Raw genomic sequence first — 23,895 nt, 5'->3', positions numbered from 1 at the left:
CACTCCAGAGCGGAGCCCGAGAAATCCGGGCCGAATCGCAAGACCCGTTCCAACTTGACCGGGACCCTCAGGAGTTGTGCCCGCTCATCTCGGATATCCCAAAACGGGTTTGCCTATAAAAGACAAGGACTCTCGCCAGGTATACCCAAGCTCTACAGCTCCCTCATTTACTACTACTTGCATTTACTCTACTGATTTGAGCGTTGGAGTCCACACCGGGGGATCCAAGCCCCGGCCCTCCATTATCTTGCAGGTTCTACACCTGAGGTCTGACATCCCCAAGTTCGAGGTTCCATTCTCGAGGTTCAATCGCAGAGGTGGCACATGGTGGTCGGTCCCAAAAACCATCATCAAAAAGGATGAATGAAAGTGAGTAAATGAACATTTTACCCTGTGAAATATTTAAAGACCAAAAGTATTAGAATCGGACTTCATCCATATGGTTGAAGCCCTAGTTTTATTAATGAAGTTCGATCCAGATGAAGTATGATCATCATATAGGATGTCGGAAGGATAAGTTTGTCTAAGATCATCGGTGGCCTACAAGTGCTGGCAACAGTAGCTGGCGGGTGTAGTGGTCTATGGTTTTCCTTTTTCTCTCAAAAGTGTTGTGGGTTTCGATCTGGGAATTTGAATATTTTTGGGTCAACCACGATGGCAGGTGCAGTGGGTGGAGGGCGACGGTAGATGCAACTGGTGGCGGGGTGACGGCGGGTTTCTCTCTCAAAATTGAAAGATTTCAGGAAAGTTTCAATTTAGGAAAATAAGGTTGCGTTCTCTTTGCTTTTCAATTTTCAGTTTTGAGTTTTGAATTCATTTTTAGTTTTTTATTTTAGTAGTTTGTTTTTAGAAAATTGAAAACGCGTTCTCTTTGTCATTTTGAAAAATTATTTCTCAAAACAGAAAATTAGAAAACGCGTTCTCTTTGAAATTTTGAAAATATTTTTTTAATGATATTTTATTCAATAAATTTTATTATTCAGTAAATTAAAAATATTTAATATTTTTAAATTATTAAAAAAATATCTACATTTTAAAATTAATGAATTTTGTAATATTTTTTTATTATAATAATAAAATATGAATAAATAAATAAATAAATGTATTTTAAGTTTTGAGTTTGTTTTTGAACGAAAACACTCAAAATAACTTTTTGTTGTTTTGAGTTTTCTTTACAATTTTTTTTTATTTTCAAAAATATATTTTTAAAAACAGTAAAAAGAACGCGTTTTTATTATTTTAAAAAATTAAAAATTAAAATAATTTAAAATTAACAAAGAGAACACAAAGATGATGTCAGACTTGCCGACATTAGTAAAGACCTTTCCACGAAGATGATGTCGGATGAGTGATGACCCGACCCTTGTGTTTCTCGTTTCTCCGTGTCCAAACAAAATTTTAACGGAGGCGACTCTCCCCAATTGAAGTTTGACGCACTGCGCCTGCGCCCAATTTTGTTTTCACTTTCCCAAGTCAACATAAAACATCATTTATCTCTACTTGTATAAATTCTTTCTTTATTATTATAGTTTATATGTTGTATTATTATAAACATATATAACTAATATAATATATAGTAATCATTTATAATAAATTTATTTGTTTGAATACTACGTACGTACGTACCCTATATATATATTTCATAATATTTGGCAAACGACGATCCGCCCTTGAAAGCTACTGCCCACCAAATGAAAATGAAATGCCTAACATTCACCTTGCAGGGACAGCCAATTTTAGCCAATCATCCCCACCAATACGCGCTGCTGTACATTTAAATCAACCCAGTATACAAATTATTTAAATTTAAAATCTCCATTGAATTTCAAATTAAAATTATAATAAATTTTACTCTGACACAAAATTTAAATATAAATTTATTTATAATTCTTACTTACAGTAAAATTACGAGAGAGTTAATCTCTCTAATGAATACTAACAAAATCAACACAATGTTCACTACTGTTGATATATTCAATCACATTCAAAATATAGGTAATAAGATTTGTCTTAGCATGTTTTTATTAACCTTAATGACTTCATATTCATCAATATGCTTATACTTATTTAAATCAAGAATACTCACATCATCTAAACTCATCTGTGCCAAAATTGCTCCCATCTTTACTTAAAAATCTTAATATTTTGATCTAACAATGAAATATTATATTTCAAAATTATTATTGCTAATATAAACAGATCTAGGTTGAGATCTACTGGATCAGTGCAAATCTGGGCAAACAAAGCTCGAAAGATGACAATTATAGTGAACGGTGGTGAAAAGCACAAAGGAGAAGGTTGACAGTCAATTGTGATGATCGGTGCAGACAAACAGTCGATCAAAGAAGACGAGGATGAACCGCCTACTTGATCTTGCCAATTAGGAAACCTAGATGGTCAGTCGATTGCGAAGGCAAAGGAATGATCGATCGACCAACTGGTGTGAATTTATTTTATTTCGTCGATAAACCAACTGGATTAGAAAACCTAAATAAATTGAATTTAATTTTTTTAATTATTTAGCGACAAAATATTTCATCGCTAAATAATTAAAAAAAATTAATTTATTTTTATTTATTAGCGACGAGTGTGGCTATGTTTTCATTTTTTATTTTATTTTTATTTTTTAGTGACCGGTGTGAACCCATTGCTAAGTTTTTATTTTTTATTTAATTTTATTTTTTTTAGTGATGGGAGTTATCCTATCGCTAAATTTTTATTTTTTTTTAATTTTTTTTATTTTTTAGTGACATGTGTGATTCCGTCGCTAAATTTTTATTTTTTATTTAATTAAATTAAAATTATTTAGTAACGGAATATTCCGTATCTAACTAATTAAGAAAATAAATTTATAATTAGAAACTTTAGCGACGGGATAACCCCATCGCCAAAAAAGAAAAAAATTAATAATTTTTTATTAATTATGTATTAAACAAAGATTATATAAAAATTAAAATTCTTTAGTATGCATATTTTTTGAATTTTATTTACAAACCAAAATATGTAAATTGATATGATATTGTAAAATTTATAATAACAAATATGTATTAAACTAATTTTTAATCAAATAAAATTTAAACATTTAAGAGAGTAATTAATTACAACATTTAAGCGGTACATTAGTTGAGTTAAAAATTTACAACATTTATTTTTTTAAGTATTAATTTATGAATTTAAAAGATTTAAAATGTAGAATATTAATTTAAAATAAAATTAAAACGGCTGGCAGCGAAATATAGTATATAATTAATATGTGCAGTATATGTAATAAGAAGACTTGCAGCTCGGACAATCGTGCACTTGCGCACACGCAAGGGGCTAGGGATCGAAATTGAGAAGGGGAAGAGGAAAGAGTTGCGCTGGGAAATTAATCCTAGTGCACACGTGGAGGCTTAAGGGGGCGCCGCTTGGCGCGTAAAGGCAGGTGCACGCATATGCCCAGTAGGATTAATTATTTTAATTATTTTAAAAAAAATCATCGACCGAATGCCCGTCGCTAATTCTAATTTATTTAATTTTTTTTTTATTATGTATTAGTGACGAAAAACTTTCCGTCGTTGAATAGATACGGAATTTTTCATCGCGAAAATCATTTTTAATTTTTTAAATATATATTTTTTGTTTTTTGTTTTTTTAATCAACGACATAAATTTCTATCGCTGATTCTGTTGCTAATTTGTGCCGTTGCTAAAATTTAGCGACGCCATTTTTAGCCATGGGAAGATGCCCGTCACTAAATTTTTTAGCGATTGATTTTGATGTTTTAGCGACTAATATTTTCATCGATAAATGTTGTTTTTCTTATAGTGCAATGTCAACTGAAAATGCCTAGTTAGTCTCAATAATCAAGAAGATATATTATCAATGGTGGTCGACGAACAGGTAGTTGATGGTGGCGACAAGAAACCCTAAGTGACGAAAAAGATGAAAGGTTTCAGATATGACGGTTGAGATTGAAAAGATATGCCAATAGTTTGATCCAACAACTTTGATACTAATTTGTACAAATATAGGATCGAAAACAAACCACAATCAAACCATCAAGCACATAAATAAACATAAAAGATTTACGTGAAAAATTCAAATTGAAAAAAAAATCACAGGCAAAAAGAATAAAATATCACTATGATGATATTATTGCTACAATAATGATATTGCTGCAACAATTCTAGCGTATCAGTACTTATTCATAGATCTATCACTCATCTATTGATGAGAATTATGAAGGACCGACTAACAATGATACAATCGGATTAGTCAATCTAGTCAATCTTATCGGAATTGGATGATTGACAAGATTTGTGCATAAAAAGGAATGCTTGTTGTAACAGCCTGCCTTCTCGGGCGTGTTATGCCTCAAGAAATTTGGTCTATTTTTTTTTTTTTTTAATTTTCCTAAGACTGTGTCTAGTGCTAGATGAGATATCTATACTAGAAAAATAAATACAAGCGGAAGCTGAATCTAACCTGCTCATGGCAACGTGTATAATAATAATGGTACATGGCATTTATTACAAGTTAACATATGAGCATTTGATGATAATTACAATGTACACAATTTTAAATAAAATATCCATATTACAACGTAACTTGGTACATGTACTCGCATCTCGATGTCTCATATCTCTACTCATCACCAATGTCGGAATCATCTCTGCAAGTCCCGGCTGGAACGTTGAATGTTCTAGGGGCGAATCCAAGTTAGATGATGAACCATCTAAATAAGGGTACCAAGTGCAATGTCATGAGTGTGTGCAATGTCATGAGTGTATGCAATGTCTTTTATCGTAGGTGTCAACTTCATCCCTCATGCTGCCTATCATTTTAGCGGCCACCTCTTTCGAAGCCGGGGTGTATAGGTGTACCCTTGATAAGACAGCGGTGCCAGTTCGTACTCCTTACGGCCTCATATGCGTGTGATCAATAGTATCAACATGTAATTATGCATTTCATAATCATGCCATTGATGCAGTCTATGTGATGATTTCATATCATTGCATGCCAATATGATAAAATATTCACGAAATTTACATTTATGACTGTACTAAGTTTAAGCGATAGACTTACTGCTAATTCGCCTTGAAAAGCGTGCCGAGCAGCTATTCCTTAATCTCCTTTCTCACAAGGACTCCTACAACATAAATTTATTTTTAGAACACCATTTACTATTTTTCATAATTTCTTCCTTTTTTTTCTTTTGTTTCTAAGCTTTATCTTTTCGAAACTACATAATAATTATCTAGACTTCATAAAAATTTAATCTATTTTTACTAATATTCCTTAAGTAATATTTCTAGTATTCTGAAATTTTCATAGAATTTTCCAACTTAAATTCCTATTTTTCCCTTATTTCATAATAGCTAAATATGTAATTATTACATAATAATTACCTAATCTTTCATTTTATTCAATTTATCTTTACTAATATTTCTTAAATAATACTTCTAATATCCTGAAATTTTCTTGGAATTTTTGGAATTAAAAATATTATTTTTCTCTATTTCCATAATAGAAAAATCTACTTAATAATTAATAAATTTAGCATTTCCAGAAAATTTCTTCACCAATGAATCATAAACAACATTTCAGATTTAATAAAATTTTTCCAAAATTTTATTTCTTTTATTTACATTTTTCTTTTATTTCTTTTTCTTCTCTTTTTTTCTTTTTCTATTTTTCTGACGGGTGCGTGGGCTGCACGCGCCGTCTTCCTACTTGCGGCCGCGTGCAGCCACGCGCCCGTGCTGGATCATCTTCTCCGACGGCCCTTCCGGGCTTCAAAGCTTTTAACGAAACTTCTCTCCCCCTTCATTTCGACCTCCCGAACCCAAATATAGCAATAAAAATTGAAAAAAAATATTAAAAATACCTCAAATTGTCGATTGAAGCCTCGGTTCTGGCGAGATCGCGACTTTCTGACGATGCTTGGGTCTTCCTCTTCACTGCTCCGTTGGCCACCAAACTTAGCAGAAATGCTACCCACAACTTGAAGATCAAAACCCTGCTCCCAAATCTCTCAAATTCTCTCCCAATTGACTGATCTAAGACTCGCAACTTTCGGATGAAATGGGCAGTCTTGGAGCGGCTATTTATAGCCCGATTTCGACGTGCCATGCCTCACCATCGTTGGCCGCGTGTCCTAGAGGCCATTCTGACGTCATTTCGGCATTTAATGACTCTCCCTTGCCCTGAAACCCATTTGCAGGCGCGGCCATGCACTGGCCGCGCGCTGTTTCTGCAAAATCCGGATTTTTCGGATTTGATTTTTTATATATATATATATATATACTATATATACCCACGACATACATACATACATGCATATATTTATATATACTTATTATATATATATATTTACTATATATATACCCACGATATACATACATGTATATATATACTTATTTTTGCATATATAGTTTTTGTCATAAATCATATTATTTCATTTACATATTTATATATTATTTATATTTTACATATTGACATACTTACACATAGTAAGCACACTTTAATTATACATCATATCAAGCTAATTAAATATATCATATAAGCATCATCTAAATAAAACATAACTAAGTATAGTATTAATTTTTATTCATAATAACTTAGGGTATTACACTTGTTAATTGCAAGATTTGGATGCATGATTGATTGGTTAATTAATTGACAAGATTTAAGAGCAAAAAAATGAATGGATGATTGATTGATTGCCTAATTGGTTGATTGAAAAGATCTCATAGCATAAAAGGAATGATTGATTGGTTGATTGACAAGATTTTGCTATTTATTTTCTACGTAATTTAGATTATTTATTAGTTTTTAAGTAGAATTATAATTTAATTATTCGCCTATTTAAAGGTTTTTCCATTGTAAACATTAGACAAAGATTATTATGAATTTTTGAATTTGAGAGATTTCTCTCTTTTATTTTGTTCTTTAATGAACAAAATTTCAAACTTATAAAAGGAATGATTCCTTTGTGGCGTTCAAAACTCGAACTTATCAAAGATCTGGGTATCTTTGTGGCATTCAACAATTCTTGATTCTTGTTTTAATATAATCAACGGGTTTAGATTTTAATATAGTCTAGTTTCTTGGTTCGTGAATCAATGGGTTGAGAATTCTTTGCCTTATGTCCGATTTTGACTTTTTTGGAGTTCGTTTCAATCTTTTGTGGATTCTTTTAACCTTGTTCCATTGTGGGTTCACATCATCTATAAATATATACAAAAAATGATTAACTTGTATAGATCTATATATGGATTAGAAAATAAGTTACAAAGATAAAATTTGATGAATCACAAAGATAAATCTTTAATTGTAGGTAAGTCAAATCATAATCAAATTTGTTATCTTAATTACAGTCAAATTTGAAGATGAAATTTGACGTCTCAATTCTAATTATAGTCAAATTTCAATTCCGTCTCACAATTATAAGTGTATCATCAATGAGGAGCTTTGTAGTGATTGAGATATGGCCATTCATTCTTGTGTTTTTTTTTGGTTGTTGTTGTTTTTGTTTGGATTTATAGATTAGTAAATTATTATTTTTTTGATAAAAAAATCATATATCTTGATAGGAAAATATTAAAATATTATTTGTAAGCATGTGTATAGGAAAATATACAAGGATAAGATATTTAATGTAATTCTGAGATTTTTTATTTTCTTGCAAGCATAATGACTGAAATTCAAGACCCTTTAGCAGAGATGGAGATAGGTTAATAAAAACGGGTTTTATTTATTTATTTATTTAAAGTTCAAATGATTATGAAAAATTAATATTAAGTCATAGAGATAAAATTTAACAGGAACATTTATTAAAATAAGTCTTAAATTACCCTTTAAAAATTAAAATAAGTTTAAAAAATATAAATATAGGACATATTTTTAAAAATTACTAAATAGTCATGTAAATGCAAATGGATAAATAAAATATGTATTCGAGAGACCCCACAAGAATAATAACTTTAAAAATTTATTCGTAAGTCTCCCAAGCGCGTGTGTACGTACTAACTGAACTTGACGTTTGGGAACATTCCCCCTGACTAGGGCTGGCAATGAGCCGAGCTACGCGTGAACTGACTCAAGACTCGACTCGAAAATTGACTCAATAAGCTAGCTTATGATACAAATGAGCTAAGTTTAAGTTCAAATATTTGGCTCATTTAGTAAATGAGTCGAGCTTGAGCTACCATTAGCTCGACTCATTTGGCTCACGAGATAGCTTGATATACTTATATATATTAATTTTATAAATTTATTAAATAAAAAAGTATTTATTACTTAATACTCAATAATATAAATATATACTTAATAATTTTATAAATATATATTATATATATCGCATATATTATTTAAATATATATATACATAAAAGTAAAGTAATAGTCAATTTCAAGTTGAGCCGAACCGAGCCAGCTCGTAGTCATCATCGAGCCGAGCTCGAGTTAAAAAAATCAGCCCATATCGAGCTCGAACCGAAGTATGAGCCAAACTAAAATCAATCGAGCTGAATTTGATCTGGACTTAGCTCGACTCAGCTCGACTTATTGCCAGCTCTACCCTACCCCTGACAAGTATTATTTGGAAACGATGTAACGTGAAATGTGAAACGAATCGGGTAAGGTTGTTGGGATGCTTGTGGATTGTGATGGGTCACGTCATGAGACTCCGAAGTCCATCCAAATCGTATAAACGTAACATACGGAGAAAGCGCATCATCCATTGCCGCGCCGTTAATTAAGTGAATTGATTAATTGTGTGGCCGCCGAACTGCGGTGGCGTGAAACACACGGTTGAAAGCAGGCGGCCCCTTCGATTCATTTCCCCCGCTTTCTGTCCTGTCCTCCTCACTGTCGGCATCGTAGATGGGACTAAGACTACAAAGCCGAGAAATATGCACCTGCGCGTTTGGCGGATGTTAATATATGCATCTACAAGAAGAAATAAAATATCGATTTCTGCCTCCAGCTGTGGGGCGCTTGTAATTCTGTCCTCCTCACACTCGGCATTGTACTAAGACTAACAAAGCCCAGAAATATGCAGCTGTGCGTTTGGCGCGGGTGTTTACATGCATCTACATTAAGAAATAAAATATCGTTTTCTGCATCCAGCTGTGGGGCGCTTGTAATTCAGTCCTCCTCACTCTCGGCATTGTACTAAGACTAACAAAGCCGAGAAATATGCAACTGTGCGTTTGGCGGGTGTTTACATGCATCTACATTAAGAAATAAAATATCGTTTTCTGCATCCAGCTGTGGGGCGCTTGTAATTCTGTCCTCCTCACTCTCGGCATTGTACTAAGACAAACAAAGCCGAGAAATATGCAACTGTGCGTTTGGCGGGTGTTTACATGCATCTACATTAAGAAATAAAATATCGTGTTCTGCCTCCAGCTGTGGGGCGCTTATAATTCTGTCCTCACACTTGGCATTGTACTGAGACTAACAAAGTCAAGAAATATGCGACTGTACGTTTGGCGGGGGTTAACATGCATGCATCTGCAAGAAAAAAATAAAATTATACTTAATAAGATTGGAATTGTTCTTGTTTAAGTCTTGAATATACATGCATGTATAAAAGAATGTGAGTGAATGAAATGAAGAAAATCAATATAAGATCAAATAATTCATAATCAACCTCAAATGGGTTTGTTGTTGGAGTAAACCGAACTTGACCATTGATCTTCTAGAATAATTATGGAGTCTAGTTACTTATTGAATCTACACATAATTAATAGAGTTTATTCAAGAGTCTTCTAGAGTTACATAGACATAAATAGAGTCTAGTCAAGAGTCTCCTAGAATTACATATATAAGTTTATGTAAGTTGAAGAGTCATTTTGTCTTTTGGTTTTTCAAATTAATGTTTTGTTGGTTTCTATATATGCCAGTTGTTATGTATACATAGGATCACATGATGAAGTACTTTACAAGACAAAATAGAAAGTAAATTTTTAGATTATATTGCTCCAGAATTATCCGAAATTTCTTGCCTTCAAACTGGTATCAAAGCATTGGAAACAATGGCCAACAATCTTGTTTCCCTTGTGCCTTGTTTCAATGAAGAAAAATTTGATTACTGGAGTAATCTTATGAAGTTGTGTCATGAATCTCAAGACTTATGGAAAATTGTTGAAGAAGGTGTACAATCATCGGAAGATGAAGATCAATTGACTGAAGCACAAAGAAATGTCTTGAAGAACGAGAGAACAAAGGATAGAAAAGCCCTTTTCCAAATATATCAAGCAATTGAAATTTCTGTTTATGAGAGAATATCTAAGGCAGATAATGCTCAAGAAGCATGGGAAATTCTTGTGACAACATATTCCGGCCAAGATCAAGTAAAGAAGGTTCGTTTGCATTCCTTGAGGGACAGAATTTGAGAAGATGGAGATGAAATAAAATGGAAAAAATTCAGAATATTTTACAAGAATGAATTCCGTAGTGAATCAGATGGTATCAAATGGAGAAATTAGGGAGAACCAAAAAGTTGTTGAAAAAATCATGCGAAGTCTACCAAGTAAATTTGATCGTGTGGTGGTGGCTATTGAAGAGTCAAAGGATGTAACAATCTGTTATCGGGTCTAAAAATATTTTTTCATTAATTTATATGTGAAAAATGTACTACTATTTGTGGAAGGTGATGGTAATATTTTTTTTTTTTTGTCTTTCCTTTACTAAAAAAAAATATTATATTTATTTTATGTGGAAAAAATAAAAATAAATAAAAAATGGGGAAATCAAAATTATAAAAGTGAGATTATGTGTATATATATGTATACACATATATATATATATGATAATTGGTGTAAGTGAATTCAATTAAAAAGGGAAAACAAAAATAAAAAGAAAAGTAAAATGATATAAAAGGACATGAAAATATATGTGTGTGTGTGCGCGCGCGCAAGTGGGAGAGGCAAAGTTGGGAAAGCATAAGTGGGGGGTGGGGTGGCAGACATTCCCCCATTTCCTCCTTATTTTCCACCTCTTTGCTTTCTTGCTCCTTTTTCTCTACCGTTAGTAATTCTTCTTCTTCTTCTTCTTCTTTTCTTTTGTTGATTTGGAGTTTCAAGGGGTATGGATTTGTAGCATCTAGTAGGCTTTTTTTTTCTTTCTCTAAATTCGATTTCTCCATCCAATGCAAGTTCTTTTTTTGTCTTTTTCTTCTTCTCCTTCTTTGTTTATGCAAGTTCCCTTATTTTATTCTTGTTAATGCAAGTTTTTAACCTTTGTCCAATTTAAATGAAAGTTCTTAAACCCCTTTCCTATTCTAGAAATTTTCTCCTTCCATCTACAATACTTGAAGCCATTATTTTTGGATTTCGGAATGTTTGTATCTAGAACTTTTATTTTTGGCAGATTTGTGCATGTTATACATTTTGGGTATAACTTTCTATGTTTATTCAATTTAAGATCCGTTTGTTTTCTTAAAACTAGACTTCATGAATTTTGATTTGATATAGGGCTTGAATTTTTTGGTTTCGATTTGAGCCCCCAGTGGCCTTGTTAATTTCTACCAAAAAAATTTGTAACTTTACTACTCAATATAATTCGACCTTACTTGGATTTTTGTGGTATAATTTTCTATGGTTATATCTGATTTACAATTCGTTTGTTTCTATATAAACTAGATATTATAGGTTTCATTTTGGTATATTACTTGACTTATTTGGTTATGATTTGAACTTGTAACGACCTTGTTAAATTCTGTCTAAAAATTTGGAAATTTTTTGTACCACGTAATTTGCCTTGCTTTGGTTTTTGGACAATAACTCATTGTGATTATTTTCAATTCCGAATCTGTTTGTGGTTTTAGAAACTAGAGATCTAAGGCTTCGATTTAGGTATATTATTCGTAATATTTGACTAAGTTATGAATCTGGAATAGGTCCCTAAAGTTAAGGCTAAAATCTAAAAATTTTAAAAATTTGTTGTGTTGCTACACTTCCTATGTAAATATCATGGTTCTTGCCTATGCAAAACCCTCATTTTGAAAAATGGGTTGTATCTTCCTTGTTTTGCTAAGTTTTGCAATTTTCATGTATTTTTGTAGAGTTTTGTTGGAAGTCTCGATTGGGTTTTGTGTCACCCTATATTTATTAAGGAATGATGTTTTTCTTGGTTAGAGACTTAGTTTCATGCAAGTTTTGATGTTTCTTATATGAATGGTTGCATGATAGATAGTTGTGTACCTATTATTTTGCGTGGCGGCTATGTTCCATGTAACATCCAGGAATTTGGAGATAAATAATAATTATTAATACTAGTGTTGAGGTCATTATTAAGTATTTGGAGATTTAAGAAAAAATAATAATTTATGGTATTTTGAGAAAATAGGAAATTAAGATAATTAATTAATTTATTTTGGGATATTTATGGAATTATTAAATTAGAGGGTAAATGGGATTTTCAGAAGCTTCGGGGTATAAGTGTAATTATTAAAGTGGGTGCAAGTGCTGGTTCTCGAAAGTTCTGGGGTGCTGGTGCAATTCTGGGAAATGAGCTTAGGATTGGTTTAAAATTAATAGTAGGAGTATATGCCTTGAGGGAAGCTGCTGGCGCGGGCGATCACGTGTGCGCGTGTGCAGGTGGCTGGTGCAGGTTTGTGACCGACGGGGAACAGGCGTGCGTTGGGGGGAAAATGAATGATTTTAAACAGCCTCAAGCGCCCAAAACAACATTGTTTTGCTGGAAAGGGGGAAGCCGCATGGCAGTTGCGGAATGTACTACATGGTGCACTCTGGGCCGCCCGTTTGCCTTACTCCCCACGCTACTTCCGTTTTACTGTATTTAAAGGCCAATTTGGCCATTTCAAGGCTGATTTTGGCCGTTTCTGAAGCGTGAGGCAGAGTGGAATTAAGGGAGAAGAAAGAGAAGTGCACGACAACTGAAGAATGGAAGGAAAGGTAAGGAAAATCAAGGAGATTTTGGGATGAATTGGTATCTAAAATACCCAGGTAAGTGGATAAAATTAATATAAGCGTTATATGTTCAAATTATGGATTTAATAAGTTAAACTATGAATTTTTCGCAGTTAGATTTGATTATTATGAGTAGTAACCTTAATATTTTTTGCAAAACATTTTATTTCGCAGCAGGAGTGCAAGAAAGGCAAGAAACGGCTGTATAAAGGCAAGCTCCTAACCCTCTCCTCACGTTTTTTATTTCTTGTGAAAGTCTTCGTGGTTTCTTGTATTTTATTCCCTCCCTCACTGTGACTCGGTTCCACGCCTTAATAATGATAATCTATGTGGCAACCATTCCATGACTTGCATGTTAATAATAGGCCTATTGGAGATAAAATAAACTAAGTGAGTGATGTGTTGGTGTTGTTTATTTCGTTCGTCACAGGGCTTTGTATCACTCCGCTTCCTTTGGGAATGATGCCGAATTCGATGTGCTAGATTCTTAGAAGAGTCGATTATGGTTAAAATTATGGGACTATGTTAAGAGTTTATTATGTATGTTGAGATAGTTTTTCGTAAATAAGAAGAGGTGAAAGCAAGGAATAGTATGTTGAAGGTTATGTTGTAAGTGTACGAGGTGCCAGGGGAAAAACGTAAGGAAATGTTAAGTCGAAAGTGTATAAGCTTGATGTTGTCTATGTGTGTCTAAGGGTATGGGGTACAAAGTCAATGACTGTCGACCGTGGGTCGTGGCAATTGATGGCTGGATGTATGGGCGCCAGTCATCGACTGTTATGATAAGCGTTAGACAAGTTAGAAGAGTTGGTACTGCCAGATTCCCGTCTTGACTGTGTGCATATCATGATATGTGTGCTACAGGGGGTTGGGTTGCATTCACTTGAGGGACATGCTTGTGTGTGATGGGATGTATGAACATTTACATGACTCGGTTGGTCTAAGAGCCAACTTGGGTTCCCTAGGTGAGTTAGTGCATTTAGAGCATTTCACATGTGTGTATTCCTATGTGGGCATAGTATGGCCTGATACTTGGTTTATGAGGGACTTGTCATCACGTTTATGTTACAAAAGTTATTGCATTTTCTAAGTATTGCATTATATGGTGAGGATGTGTGGCTATGATAAGTATGGGTGATGGGTGGCGCCCACCACGGATCGTATGCCGTGGTAGTGGACCATAACAGTAGTAGGTTATGATGATGTGTTATGTTAAGGTTGATGATTCGTGGGGATTGATCTGGTGTGTACTCCACGGGTGTTAGGTTAGGGTTGATGACTTGTGGGGATTGATCTGGTGTATACTCCACGGGTGTTCTTTGGGACTCTGGGGAATGATCTGGTGGATACCTCGGAAGTCTATGGTAGCCCTTAATGGGCTAGTAATAGGTTTGTATGTTGGACTTGGGCATTAGTGTGTGTTTGATGTGAGCCCCAAGGACGGTTTATGTGCAATTTACTTTATAGCTATGCATTTAGAGTTAAGGTAGGTATTGCACATGGCATGGTATGATGTTGCATTGGCATGAATTGCATGGGATGTTGGGGAAGAGTCCTATCCATAACCAGTTGCCTTTCTTTCATGAGCTTGCTGAGTCTTGCGACTCACATTTGCTTTCCATCATTCTAGGTACGGGACTCGTCTGAGATGGTAGCTACGTTTAGCGGGGTTCAAATTTGGATGATAGCAAGTGCAAAGTCTTCCCAAGACTAGGTCTTGGGTGTCATTGCGTTTGTGTTTGAGTAACGTTTTATATTTTCGAGATGGATATAGGTTATGAAAGCCCAGGTGGGCTCATGTTGTGAATGATCATGTAAAGACGATTATGAAATGTTATGTGATGTAAAAAGTTATGGTTTTAAAAAGGGTTGTGAGTGAGTTTTAGTCTGAGTTATTGTTCGATATCATTCAAATAATGACTTTCTCACGGATCTTCTTTGTGCACGGGGAGGCTCCGAGAGACAGGTTGTTACATTCTGCATGGGAGAAAAAAAATGGATATCCAAAAATATTGTGGAAGAATGCTTGACACGGGTGAGCTACAGCTATGAGCCCGATAAGTGGGTCTCAATGCACAGTTTAATAAATGCATTGATCAGGTTATGTATGTAAATGTATTTGTTATATGTGAGCCAAGGGCTGTGTATGAATAGTAAAATGGGTGCATGATTTACACGTATATAGTTGCGAGTCATGTCATTAATTATTGTAATTGTTGGGTGTAGCTCTAATTAATTTTGATTTTGATTATTCATGCCTTGATTTAAATGCTCTTGCTCGCTTCATATATTATACTTGCTGAGTCTTGTATCTCACTTTGCTTCTTTGCATCATTCTAGGTAAGGGGAAAGAGATCATTGGGGGCGAGTCTAGTGGAGACAGAGTCACTGAGTAGAGCATGTGTACAAAGATGTCCCAACCAAAAAGGTCTTTGGGCAGTTGTGTTGAGAGCGTGTTAGAGTAATTTTATTTTGTGTTTAAATTTGTGATTGTTTTTTTTATTTTTTATTTTGGGTTGTATACGCTGTTAAGTCAAAGAGAACATTAATTGAAGGATGTGGTAATCTTTATTTTGGATTGTTGTTAGTAAGTAAATTGGGGTTGTAATTATGTTGAGTTATATATGTATCAATTTTGTGAAGACCTCTTGGATTCCTATACTAACGGGATATCCGAAAATGGGCCCTCACACAGGATCTTTCGTGGATGTCTTTGGAGAGCTTGCAAGGAATATTGGAGGCTCATGAAATTAGAATCATTCAAAGAAGTCATCAAATGATTCATTCACGAGATCAAGCTTTAAAGTCCCAATTCACATTTACGGGAGGCCATGGCTCTCATCGAGGATGTGGAAGAGGTCGTTGACAAGGAGGAGGAGGTGGAAGATAATCTAATGAACAACATGGCCAAGGCAAGGGACATGAAGAAGATGAGGAAAAAAAATCCCTGCACACTTTTCAAAGAGGGAGAGGGAGAGGCCCTTGTGACAAAGGTAAAAAAGCCATTGTTGAATGTTGTCATTGTTAAAAACTTGGGCATAAAATAAGTGATTGTTGGATAAAATATCCAAAAAAAAGACGTGAAACTGGCTTGGTACATGAAGATAAGGCTGAAAATTCTAATGAAACTTTATTAATTGCTTCCGATAGAAATGTTGGTAATATTTGGTATTTGGATAGTGGAGCAAGTAGGCATATGACTGAAAAGAAAGATTTGTTTTCCAAACTTGTTGAAGCTAACCATGGGTAGGTGACAGTTGGAGATGCCAAATCCTACAAAATTGGGAAAGTTGAGAAGATGTCTGAGGTAGATTAAGTAATCCAAAGCAATTCACTTAGTGTTGGCCATCTTATGAAGAAAGGACTTGATATTCACTTTGTTGATGATCGTTGCACCATGAAAAAAAAATCACCTGGTGGCAAATATTGGGTTGGACTCAAATAATTTGTTTTCTCTCAAACTTGATATAGTAAATGGATTTTGTTTCCTTACTGCTAATGAAGAGACACTACAAGAAATTCGAGATTTAGTGACAAAAATTTTCTTCGCTATTTTATGACAAAACATCGATCAAATCATGGCAGATTACGGAAAAAGAATTTCGTAAAATTAGTGACGGAACAATATTTCGTCACTAAAATAATTAAAAGAAATTAAAAAAAAGTTTTTAAATTTTTAGAGATGGAAAAAACAACTGTAGCTAAAATTAGCGATAGATAGGTGTTTCCATAGCTAAATTTTAATAATAAAAAAATAAAATAAAATTTTTATTTAGCGACCAAAAATACATTCTGTCATTAAATAAATTTTATTTTTATTTTTTATTATTTAAATTTAGCAAGAAAAACACCTGTCCATCGCTAATTTTAGCAACAGATTTTTATTTCTATCGTTAAAATTAAAAATAAAAATAATTAATTTTAATATTTGTTTAAATAAAAAATAAAAAATAAAAAATTAATTTTAATGATGGATTTGAAGAATTCGTTGTTGATTTAGCGATAGAATATTCAATTAGTCGCAAATTTTAATTTTTCTTTAATTTTTTTATTTTTTAGTCAATTAATTTATAAATATTTGAACATGAGATGAATATTTAAATATATAAATATTTTAATTTTATAAAAAAATTAAATATACATTTAAAGATCAGATGAATATAAAAGAATTAATTTTTAAAATTTAAAATTTTTAATTTAAATAAATATATTAAGTTTAAAAACCATAATATTGTTAAATTATAAATACATCAATTAATATATTAAATATATAATAATTAACTATTAGTAAGTTTAAAAACCATAATGTTGGTAAAGTTTTTATTATTTTAAATTTTAAAAATCACAAAAATAAAACAATATCGAGGGATTGTATTATGTAGAAAGGATTCTCAGGGCTACTTTGTCAGCCACTTTCTTATTGTAAATAGAATTTTTTTTTACTAAATTAAGATATGCTCACAATTTTAAGATTGACTTATGTATCAAAAGGTTTGTCGGTGATCTCATTCGCACCCTAAACTTGTTTTTTCTTTGCAAGCGTCTTGGAGACATGAAGAGACACTCTCTTACATCTTTATCGAGACATTCTCTCGCATAAAAAAAAAATTATTATTATATGTTGACAATAATAGTATAAATTCAGCATATAATAATGGTTCTTAAAACTTAACTCAAACATACAATTTTTATTAGAAATAAATTATTTTTAAAATAAATTCATGAAATGTCTATTTATTTTTCATGAAAGTATTATCAAAACCATTCCTAAACTCTCTCAATGCTCGTTTTCGTGTGTCGGACTCTTCGTTGTTTTGTTGATCATCGCTTGACCTCTTTGTATGATAGTCATACATTGCTAATTTTAAAAATTTATTCTCTTTTCAATGTTTAGTTTTACTTTCATTATTTATAAATTTTGCCTCATTATGTTTTTGTGAGACTTGAGATTTACCTTGATAATTTGTAGATGTTATGTGGTTTTCATTTAATGTAAATAATCCAATATATCAAACTAATTTATTATAATTATTAGATTTATAATATAATTATATTTTTAAATAAATATTAATTTGAAAGGTAATAATTTAAATTATTTTATTATCACATTTTAGATGATTACAATAAATTATTATTTAAATTATTTAATAATTGTCATAATTTAAATTATTTTGTCAGCTATCATAATCTTAAATTATATTATTTTTTATTTAATTATTAAATATTAAAAAAACTAAGTGAATTAAAGAGACATGAATCTTCCCATCTCTTTCCTTAGTCGAATCCCCCCCAATCAGTCCATTCTGCAAACCTTTCTTCCTTTTGCAACCCTTTTCCCTCTCTGCCTCTCTTGCCCCGCTCTCGCTCGTTGCCTCGCCCTTTGTAATAACTCGTTAGTGGGTCTAAGCATTTATTAATATTTTATTTTTGGGCATTAAAAATTTTATCCTATTAAATTAAATGTTGAGAAATATTTTTATGTGAAAAAAATTTATGTAAGTAAATTATGTGGATAAATTATAAACGTTATTATTATATTTTGTGAAAGGAGGTGGAATAAAGAAAATAAAGAAAGGAAATGGAAAATGGTTGAAAAGTCTAACTTAGTAGGCTAAATTGGATTTGGGCCAAGAGGTGAAAGATCTAATGTGATAGATTGTTGGAAAATTTAAAATAAACCCATCTCTAATGGATTGGGCTTTGAAATTTGGGTTGAGGCTAATCATAAATTTTATTGTGTTTTATTTGAAGTGAAGTTGTAAAGCCCATTGGGCCTAACGATATATTTGGGCCATTGAGTTGGGCTAGGGGAATGGGTATTGGGCCTATGTGTATAAAATTTGTATATTTTATTTATTAAAAAATAATGAATTATGAAAAGTCTAAAAAGAGCTTGTAATACCCGAGAAATTTGGGTTAATTAAAAATAAGCAATTTATTTGAGAAATGGGATTTCAGAGAAAATTGGTATTTGAATAATCCGAAAAATTGACCAAATCGATTGTCGGGAGTGCCCTGGAGTTGAGATTCGAAAGGAAAATAATGTGGCATTAACGAGCACCCCGAGATAGGATTTATTGTGCAGAAAGAAATAAGATCGGGAACAGTTTTCGGTACAGCTAAAATACAACTGCCAATTAGGCTACAATACCGAATTGTTATAAACGACTTCCCGGAAGTCAACGGAAGCTTGAGGGGGCTTCGGTTTTTCATAAGAAACAACCCTTCAGTGGTTTCAAGAAGAAACAAATAGGTTTAGGGCCCAAACGAAGATTCAGGCCTAAGTGCAATTTTTTGAAATTGGTAGAGAGAGGCCGAAACGATATTTTTTCGGAATCCTCAGGATCAAAATGATATTTTAGGACTTAAGGGTCTTAAATGCAATTATGAAAAGTTAAGGGGTTAAGTGAAAATGGTCAAAGTGAGATAGCCCAAAAGTTAAGGGGTTAAACTGCAATTTTTCAAAGTTGGCCAATGATCGGCACATGGCCGGTCGGCCATAGCCGAAATGGACCATGGGGTTGCACGAGGCACTGTCGGGGGAGCATCTTTTGTAAAAGAGGATCCAACAATGGCCATTGGGTTGGCCAAAAAAGAAGAAAATTCGACCAAAAATGGCTGCACGATCGAGTGGCTACAAAATGCTTTTTGTGGTCGGGTAAGGCTCGTTCCAGGGCCATATGAGGGAGGTAGATGCTCTAAGGCTCATAGGGTAACCGATCTGAGGCATTTCAGGCATCGATGATGCCTATAAATAGGGGTTTCGTGATAACTAAAAGTTAGGGTTTTTGAGCTTCAAATCGACCCACTTATTGAACGAATTGGCGTTCCATTTTAAGGGGCTTTTGTTGCCCATAGTGAGAGGAGCATTTCTGGAGAGTTTGAAGCATTTTGGAGCACGTTTGATGGCCGTTCGAGGCCTTGCCAGAAAAGGAGGCGAACGGCTAAGCCGAAGCTTTAGCAGTCCGGTTGAGGGTCTTCGGGTTGTTCTTTCAGGCCATGGGATATGCCAAAGGGATCGACTTGAAAAGGGCTTTCAACTGGTGGAGTCAACTCAGATCGCCGGCACGGCCGTCGCCTGAGAAGATGACCGGCGCGTGCTGGTCACGCGCGGTTTCTCACGCGCGCCCAGTCACCCTAGCGCGTGCAGGCACGTGTGGGCGCGTGGGCAGTCCAAAAATTTTGGAAAGAATTCCTAAAAATCTAGAAAATTATTTTATGGAGGTTCGTGCAAAAAGATTAGGATTTGGGATTCCTGATGTCTCGATTTTCTCTCTAAAGAATCTCGTTTTGCGTGAAAATACAACATCCGGGTAAGTTCAGTATTTTTCCTTTGATGTTCGTAGTATATTATGAATTGTTGTGAAGATAAATTTGAGAAAATGGTCCTGATGTATTTATTGAGATTTTTAGAAGGAAAAATGAAGGAAAAAAGGAAATAAATAGAATATTGAGATATTTAGTGATAAAATATTATTTTTATGTTTGAGGTAATCGAGATGATGTGATTGGTGCAACTTTTGAGAATTGACACGAAAATGGAGACAGGGCACGCATATCGAGACGATGCACGCTTTTCAAGGTGTCTTAAATCTTTAGGGTAAAGATGATTTTTCCTATCCTACATGATATGATTGTTTATAATGCATGATATTCATGAAAGATATGATTGCTTATATATGCATAATATTTACGAAAGATATGATTCATTTTGTTATATTGCATTGAAAGTCGTGATAATTGCATGGCACGATACTATTGTCACTTTGATATTTGTGCATAAGAATGGGATATCGCCCCCAGAGTGTAGCTGTAATTCTCCAAAGGCGTTGAGGGAATAACGTTAGGCTTATCCTGTAGAGGTTCAGGATTTGCCTAGGATTCCTAACAGGGCTTGCGGGCCAGGGAAATTACACTAAGGGCAAATGTTATTCATGTTATTGTATCATGTATTCGTATATATGTTTTGGACCCTCACTAGAAGTTTCATCTTCTAATGGGTTATGCCCCTAGAACATTCCACGTTTTAGTTTTAGACTTGCAGTTAGGGCAATGAGCAAATTGAGATATGACGGCACGTGATGGCGTGGCCGATGGATTTAGCGAGCTGACTCAGATATGTTTTAGCTGATGCTTTATTGATGTTTAGCCTTGTTAGAATATTATGAAATCTCCATGTATTTATGTATTTCAATATTGAGGATATGATGTTAATTATGGTACGAATTTTTATGTTATAAATAAAGTGATTTGATTATGTACCATATCAGGTTTCGATTATCGCTTCCGCATTTTTAATGATTTGCTGGGGTTTTTTTTTGGAATTCGGTACTTAAAGTTAAGTTATGTACCGAGAAAGAAAGAAAAAAATAATTTATGTATAATTTGGGCCCAACATAGTGACACGCTCGGTAAGAGAAAAGCGGAATGTTACAGAGCTTGTCTTATATGTTGAGTGTGATAAAGTTAAGGGTAAAATAAGAATTTTATAAATATATATTTATTATAATTAATTTGGTGTGTATTATGGAGTAAAAAGGGGAAATGAAAAAGAAGCAAAATGACCATAAATGGGCATATCTTAAAGTTTATGTGTGCATGGTGAGGGGCAAAATGGTAAAAATGTTAGGGGGTAGTTAGAGAGTGGATAGCAGACCACTCTTCCCCCCATTCCTCTCATTTTTCATTGTCTCCTTGCTCTTTCTTTCTTCCCTTCTCTCCCGTTGGTTTCTTCTCCTTGCTCATTTTTCTTCTTTTCTTCTTCTTCTTCTTCTTCCATTATTCTTGGTTGAATTGAAGCTTCAAAGGTATGGGGATTTACAGCTTTGAAGAAGCCTTCTTCTTCTTCCCTTCGATTCAAGCTTCAAAGGCAAGTTCCTTTTGCACTTTTTTTATATTGTGCGGGTTTTCCCCTTCTTTCAAATGGAATGTCAAAATATGTCTTTGTTCTTCATATCCTTGCAGTTAAAACTATTTTTGTATTGATTGTGTGATTATCTTCATTTTTCCCTTAAATCTTATGGCTTGTTTAAATCTTCTTGCCTTTTTTCTTTCTATGGATCAAACTAAAAAAATCATAGTGGTTAAAATTGAAACCGAATGATTTGGGTATAGTTTTTAATTTTTAAAACCAATGGGTAATAGTTTGATTTTGGTTTTAATAGTTTAAATTTGGTTTGGTTATGATTTTGACAAGAGTCGAAATCAAACCGAACCATTGTCAACCCTATTCTTGGCTCATGTTTTGCTTTGTTCTTGATGGTCTCTGCTCTCTACTTTTATTTTATAAGCTTAAAATGATGAACGCACACGATTACAAGATTATAAGTAAGAAGTATATCTTTATTTTGAGCGACGGACCTGCAAGGGTGGGCATCCCAATTATATCTTCTTTATAAAATTTTGGTGAAGCAGTAAATTAATCATTTGGAGTTTTTGTACGATGAAAGTGTAAGATCGGATTTGACAATCCCCAAATCCAATCTTATTCTCAACATATTTTATCCTTTTGTAATAAATATTTTTTTATATTTAAAAAAAAGGTTTTGACGAATATCCATAAAATAAGTCATCAACTGAAAAAAAAAAAAGTGAAAGAGGAGAGAGAAAGGGAGTGAATAAAGAGAAAAGTTCAAAATGTTACTACTTGAACAATCGAATGAGGTTTTAAAGTTGAAAAGAGAAATAGTAGAAATAGAAAGATTAAGAGAAGAGCGAGAACGAAAATGGGAAGAACGAGAAACAAAAAGGGAAGAGCGAGAACAACTTTATGAAAAAAGAATTATGGACGTTGATACTAGTAATATGGATGAATTTCAAACTGAATATAACAATATGCTCAAACTCAAAATTATTCAGAAAAGGTGACATGCAAGATTATCAGATTTGTAAAAATGTAACTGGGATTAACATATGTATCTTTTTCTTTTAGTAATGTATAGAGTTGGGATTAAGTGAACTTCATGAACATTAATTTCGTAATGTATCTTTTCCTTTTAGTAATGTATTGTTGTTGTGTTTAGTATTGATGGCTATTGCTCATGAGTGCTAACTCAAAACTAACTATTTTTTTCTAATACAATAGAAATGAAGTACATTAATTTATTTCAATTCGAATGTTTACCATATAATTCCCACAAATGCTCTAGAAGATCATTTCGGACTTGTATATGAGTCTGTTTGCCTCGAATTTGATAGTGAACTTCTATGAACTCCATAACTTTACTTGTGTGATTGCGAGACAAATCAATTGTTGTAGCAGTAGCAAATGTATCATAGTTGAAATCCACATCTTCATAAATTGTATCACGTTCATCTTCAACTATCATATTGTACAATATGATACATTGACGCCATTATATATTTGAGTGTTTCAACATCCCACATACATCTTGGTCCACGTACTATTGCAAATCATGATTGTAGGACTCTAAAAGCTCGTTCGACGTCCTTTCTAGTGGACTCTTGTTGTGCAACAAAAAATTTCTTGATATTCCCTTGAAAAGATGGAATGGTTTGAACAAAAGTATGCCACAGGGGATATATAAACCATCGATAAGATAATATCCCATAGAATATTCATATCCATTGATAGTATACAAAACTTCAGGATCGTGACCTTCATTATTGTTAAAATCCCGATTTTACTCGTACGATATTACGATTTTACGTTTCGAAGACCCCTGAACGATTCAAATTCCATATAAAATCTTATTTGGGATAAAATCCTATAAAATCCCGATTTTAGGTGTACAATTTTATGATTTTACGCCGCAAGTATAAATTGCAACTTAAATCTAATAGAGAATATTGGAACCATCCTCTAAAGAATTTTAAGCTATATTTTGTCTCTAAATTGCCTATACCAACATGTTAGTTTTGAATTATATTTTTGAAGCATCATCTTTTGAGTTATAATAAGGAATAATCAGGTTATTAAATGATATTAATTTATTTTTTATAAAATTATGTTA

Source organism: Diospyros lotus, chromosome 2 (genome assembly GCF_014633365.1).
Source record: "Diospyros lotus cultivar Yz01 chromosome 2, ASM1463336v1, whole genome shotgun sequence".
Taxonomy (NCBI): domain Eukaryota; kingdom Viridiplantae; phylum Streptophyta; class Magnoliopsida; order Ericales; family Ebenaceae; genus Diospyros; species Diospyros lotus.
The sequence above is the reverse complement of the archived record's forward strand: the minus strand, read 5'-3'. Positions refer to the sequence as shown.